The sequence below is a fragment of the Macaca thibetana genome, chromosome 6, assembly GCF_024542745.1.
Source record: "Macaca thibetana thibetana isolate TM-01 chromosome 6, ASM2454274v1, whole genome shotgun sequence".
Lineage (NCBI taxonomy): Eukaryota > Metazoa > Chordata > Mammalia > Primates > Cercopithecidae > Macaca > Macaca thibetana.
In genome coordinates this window covers 6024008-6030007 of record NC_065583.1, presented here as the reverse complement: position 1 = coordinate 6030007, position 6000 = coordinate 6024008, and the positions used below count along the sequence as shown (strand labels likewise).

The following is a 6000-nucleotide window of genomic DNA, read 5'->3' as shown; positions in this document are numbered from 1 at the left end:
TGCAAGCTCCGCCTCCCGGGATCATGCCATTCTCCTGCCTCAGCCTCCCGAGTAGCTGGGACTACAGGCGCCCGCCACCGCGCCCGGCTAATTTTTTTGTATTTTTAGTAGAGACGGGGTTTCACCATGTTAGCCAGGATGGTCTCGATCTCCTGACCTTGTGATCCGCCCGCCTCGGCCTCCCAAAGTGCTGGGATTACAAGCGTGAGCCACCGCGCCCGGCCCACACTGCATCACTTCTACTGGGTTCTATGGGTTGGAGCAAGTCTCAAGGTCAGTCCGAAGTTCAAGGAGCAATGAAATACACTCCACCTCTCCATAGGAGGTGCTGTTCCATTGCAAAGAAGCCTGGGCTGACTTGCCAGGTTCGTTTTTGAAAATCCATCACAGCTAGTGAGTGCTGGAACCAGCCTGGGTAAGCCTGTGACTCACTAAGGCAGACCAAGGGACCGTGACTATCCAGCAATATCAGATGACTCTAGAAACTGCAGTGGCCTACAACATGTAATGTAAGTATCTCTCACTGACACCACATGTCCACTGGGGGCCAGCTGGGCCTCTGCGGGTTCACTCTGGGACCCAGGTGATGGAGCAGCCTCTCCCTGGCACAACACCTGAATGGTGCCAGTCCTGTGGCAGACGGGAAAGGACCATGGCAGGCACTCTCGGCCCTGAAGCCTCTGCTCAGAAGAAATACACATCATTTCTACCAGCACATGAGTAGCTACACAAGTCCCAGGCACATCAACCTCTTTCCGGGAGCAGCACTGAAGATGCGTGGATGGTGGTTCCACCACCCTGGAGCCCGTTTTCCTCTTCAGCTCCTTTAAAAACACGTTCTTTGCTGAGTGGAAATGCACCTCATTCCATTTCTACCATTAGCCTCAGTGCTGCTGTCTCATCTCTTCCCTCTGCACAGAGGCCCTTCCTAGAGACGAAGGTCACTGGAGCCTTCTCTACTGCAGGACGCACATCCCAGCCTTTTCAGCTCTCCCCTGCTTAAAGAGCTGCCATAACCCCCTTACTGATAACTGGATCAAGTCCAGACTGCCATCCGAGTCCTCCAGGCCTCCCTCGGTCAGGTTCCCACTGGCCTCTCCAGCCTTGTCTCCTGGTTCTGTCTGTGCTCCCCACACCTCGGCTTGCAGCTGTGCTGAACGTCACGCCTCAGTACCTTTCTCTGTGCCGTCACCTCAACCTGCGCGGCCCTTCCCTCTCCTGCAGTTGGTGAAATGTTGCTTTTCTTTTAGGATTGGCCTGTAAAGTAACCTTTTTGAAGAGAATCCTCTTTTTCCTTTGTCAGGGTCAATCAACTTTTTCATTTTCTAAACCTCTTTGTTATGGCATTTTTTTTCATTCACTCATTCAGTGAATGTTTATTGAGTATCTACTGTGTACCAGGTACTGTTCTAGGCTCTGCAGAGACACAGGGAACAACACAGATAAGGTTGCAATCCTTCCCCTGTTGTACGCCGGTGAGATAAAGCAGGCAATACGCATATAAGCAAATGAAAAACAGAATAGGCCAGGCATGGTGGCTCACGCCTGTAATCCCAGCACTTTGGGAGGCTGAGGCAGGTGGATCACAAGGTTAGGAATTCGAGACCAACCTGGTCAATATGGTGAAACCCCATATCTACTAAAAATACAAAAATTAGCTGGGCGTGGTGGTGAGCGCCTGTAGTCCCAGCTACTCAGGAAGCTGAGGCAGGAGAATCGCTTGAACCTGGGAAGCAGAGGTTGCAGTGAACTGAGATCACACCACTGTACTCCAGCCTGGCAACAGAGCAAGACTCCATCTCAAAAAAAAAAAAAGGAAAAAAGAAAAACAAATTAATTTTAGGCAGTGATAAATATGTTAATTACAATAAAAGGGTCTGCTGTGAAAAACACTATAGGCAAGAAGGTGACTCCTTTAGATAAGTTGGTTAGGGGTGGGCTCACTGAGGAGGTGATGCTCGAGCAGCTACAGGAACAGAGGGGAGCTTTCCCGGCAGAAAAAACAACCTGTGCAAATGGCCTGTGGTATGGTCTGCTTGGCCTAGTCCAGGAAGGGGGAAGAAGCCACTGTGGTTGAGGTGCAGAGAGAGAGGTAAAGAGTGGTGAGAGATGAGATCTGAGAGGCGGCTCTAGCAAACCACATAGGGTGAGGCCTCTTAGCAGTGACAAGAAACTTGGATTTTACTTGAACTATAGCAAGAAGTCACGGGAGGTCTGGAAGCAGGGAAGTAGACAGGCACGATCTGATTTACACTTTTCAGAGATTATCTGAGCTGCTTTGTGAATGGCAGGTGAGCAAGAGAGGCGTCCAGAAGACCAGTTTGGAGGCTCTTGTCATTCCAAGATGACAATGACTTGGATGCATAGTGCAGCAATAGCCTCCCCAGAAGCTGTGAACTGAGACCTAGGGGACCATGGCCCCTCGTCCTCTGCCTCGCAGCCCCTGGCACAGGGCTGGTCCGTGGTGACAGAATGGCTTGAGGTGGTGCATCAATCAGCAGTGGCATGTGTCTGAAATGCATGCTAGCTGAACCCTCCTCGCTTTCCCCATCCTTTGCCAAGCTTCCACGGAAATCCCCCTCCACACACCAGGCTCCCCAAGCAAACCCGGTCAGCCCAGCTGACCGCCTGCCTCCCCGGCACTGGGCTGCTGTCCAGGCCTGGCGAAAATCTCTCACCATCCTGCCCACCCAGGCTCCCTCCACGGAGATCTGTGTGGTTAGCACAGTGGCCTTGATATCTTGATATTCAGGAGACGGGTTTTCCCATCTGAGCCTTCGTTTTCTCATCTGGAAGGCGGGCATTATTCTCCTTATCCCAAAACCCCTTTTCCCAAAGTCCACTTCCTTACTTCTCTCTCTCTTCATCCCTTCCTTCAACCAAAACAAAGCCACTCTAGGGTTTTTGAAGTTTCCTGATTTTTTTTTTTTTTTTTTTGGTAATTAATAACCCCTGAACTAATTAATTTCTGCATTTGTGTTTCTAGATTTCAGATTCCAGAATTATTCAAGCTTTTCCTCAAAACTAGTTATTTCCCCCTTCTAGCCTGACTCTAGCTGGGCCCTGGGCGCCCAACGTGAGGGCTGCCACCTGACCCCCTGGGTCCAGCGCCCACCCGGGGCAGGTCTCCAGCTGTGGCCACTCAGCCAGTATCTGCGCAGGTGAACCATGGGGCTCAGGAATAGGCGGTTGTCCGGTCAAGGGCGGGCTCGCAATCAGCGGGGCGGGGAGAGGGAAAGAGCCAGGGAGAAAAGGGAGAGAAAGAGGGGGCAGCGTGTCAGAAAGGAAGAGGAAGGGGCAAGTGTCAGAGTCGGCGAGATGAGGAGGGAGGGTGAAGGAGAACGGAAAATAGAAAGTGGGTGAGACCGTGGGAGAGGGAGACTGGGGGAGAAAATGTGGGTGTGTGCGCGCTGAGAGAGAGAGAGAGAGAGAGAGAGAGAGAGAGAGAGAGACTTAGAGAGGGAAGGAAGGGAAGGAGCGTTGAGAGCAAGGAGGAGCGAGTTGGGGGCGGAGACGAGGAAGTGGGTGCGAGGCGCGGGGCGCAGGCCGTGCGCGCGCCGCCCGCTCCATCCCTGCCCGGAGCGCAGCCGGCGCGGGCGCGGGACCGAGGCGAACCGGGTGCGGAGCCAACGCCCGCGGCAGCAGCACCAGGTAACGCGGCCGCCGCCTCCCCGCGGGGCCTCGGCGCGGGGTGGGGTCCCGGGCGGGCTTGGGGACCCGTCGTGGGCTGGCGGAGCCGCCTGAGGGGCTGCTCCGGGATCCCCGGCGGCGGTCGTGGCCCCGAACCTGGGTTCGAGACCCGGCCCCACCGCTCCCTGGCTGTGCCTGACCTTGGGCAGGTGCCTCCGCTTGGCCTGTGAGCCTCAGTTTCCTTCTCTGTGACCGCCGGGGTTGTGCCTTCCCCAAGGGGGCGTTGAGAGCTCGGGATGCAGTCCCAGTCCGCGGCGGTGCTCGGGACGCGGTTCGGCTTTATGTCCTCTTTGCCCGCGAGGGGTGGATTTGGAAAGTCCACTTGCGCCGAAACAGTCCCCGTTTTGTCCCTGGGTCTGGGTGGTGGCATTTTCTCGCGGCGATGTGTCTGTCGGAGCATGGAGCAACTTTCTGCTAAAGGGAAGCCAGCGGAGGGCAAGGGCTGGTGGGGAGGGGGCTTCTATGTCTCAGGGAACGAGAACGACCTGCCTTCATCCCGCTGGGCTGCGGCTTGCTGCCCGACGACCGTTGACTGGAGCCACGACAGGCACCGCTCAGCGGGTGGGAGTCCTTGCTGGGGACATCTGGACGTGGATTCGCCTGTGGGATGAGCGGAGCAAGCGGCCTCTTTTGATAGGAATCCCAGTTTGCGCATTGACCTTGAGCTTGACAGCCTCAGTTTCCTCCTGAGGGCCATGCTAATCCTCCCACCCCGTCCATGAGGTGTTGTGAGGTGAACGAGGTGGGGCAGGAAAGTGCCTGTGTGCTGTGGTGGCCCCCAGTGGCAGCTGTCATGCCCTAGCTCAGGTGGGCCCAGTCCTGGAGGTGGTTGCCTCTTGGGAAGTCATTTCTACGTTCTAGGTCCCCTTTGTGTCCTTTGCCAGAGAGGGTAAGTCGGTGAAGCTGGGTGGTGACCAGGCTGGACTGGAAGCAGGGCAGGGCCTAGGGAATGTGGGGGGCCCAGAAGCTTCAGCCTCCACTCCAGACCTATCCTGAGGCTGATGCTCCTCTAGACATGACGTCTCTCAGATGGCAGTTTTTGTCCTGTGAAGACTCCTGGCATAATCTCTCAGCACCTCAGTTTCCTTATTTATAAAAGGAAGTTATAAATTCCTCCCTACTAATGAGTTTCCTGTCCCTGGAGGTTATCCAAGGCAATTGGATAGATTACATTTTTTGACATCTCTGGGTCTGGATGGTGGCATTTTCTCCTTATATCTGAGCTGGGATATAAGGAGAATTCAATATCATGAGAAAATAACTTATCTCGAGAACCTGCTCCTTGCAGGCCGGGTACTTGGTGCATTACAAGTATGGCATTGATTAGAGTCACCACAGCAATCCTGGGAAACTGGTGCCATCAAATCCCAATTTACAGATGAGGAAACTGAGGTTCTCAGAGGTAAATGATTGCCATGTGGTCACACCGGTAGGAAATGCCTGTGCAGAGACTGGAACCAGGTCTGCCCGCCTCCAGGGTGCTTCTGGTTGTATCGTGCTGGCCCCAAAATATGACTGTATAAGTTGTGGCATAGCACAGGGCCTGGCACATGGCACGTGCGCAATCAGCACTGGCTTCTTGTTCCATGTGTCACAGGAAGGGCTGCTACAAAGCACTGGAGAACGTGAGCCTGAAGGCTGGCAGCAGGGTTGGGGTACTCTTTCCAAGAGATTTCTCTCAGGGTCTGGAAGGAAGGAAGGTCACTACTCAGTACTACATAGGATGCTGATATCAGACTGACTCACCCCAGTCCACCAATTTCTTTGCTTCCTCCATCACCTTGTCCGGGTTAACCTTGTCTTTATTTATCTCAGTCTAGGCTAATTCTCCTGAGCTCACAGGCACATCCCACTCTCCATTCTAGGCTGATGATTAACTACTGACCCTCCCAGGCGACATTCCATGGGAAAAACAAGACCAGCTGTGGTCCATCTCCGCCAACACCCCATAGTAAGGGAAACAGGATTAAGTTCCAATCCCAAAGATTTAATTCAGACTTGAGGAAGAAATCCCTGATGATGGGAAAAAGGGTGTCCCAGCAGGCTAGAGAGGTTCCTTTGCCAAAAAATGTTTTAAAGAAGAGGAGTACATCCAAATGAAAGGATGGAGATGTGCACAAAGCCTCTTTCATGTGCAGAGATATTCATCAACAATCAGAAAGTGCCCAAATGTCCAACAGTAGGGAATCAATAAAATTATGGGACGCACATGTGACCACCAAAAGTTGAGAGTTTTTAGTGAATGGAAACATGTTTTGCATCGGCATGCAAATGGCAGGGTCCCAAAAATGTGGCAAGAGCTTAGAAAAA

At 53.4% G+C, this 6000-nt stretch overlaps 1 protein-coding gene across 1 annotated transcript in view; it reads left to right on the top strand.

The window, feature by feature from the left end:
* Positions 1-3509: 3509 nt before the first annotated feature.
* The window catches only part of HRH2 (histamine receptor H2), a 51032-nt gene continuing 48541 nt past the window's right edge, over positions 3510-6000 (top strand). Inside the window, exon 1 of the mRNA XM_050793232.1 lies at positions 3510-3651. The gene's annotated coding sequence lies outside the window, so the exon portion shown is untranslated. The remainder of the gene's footprint in view (positions 3652-6000) is intronic.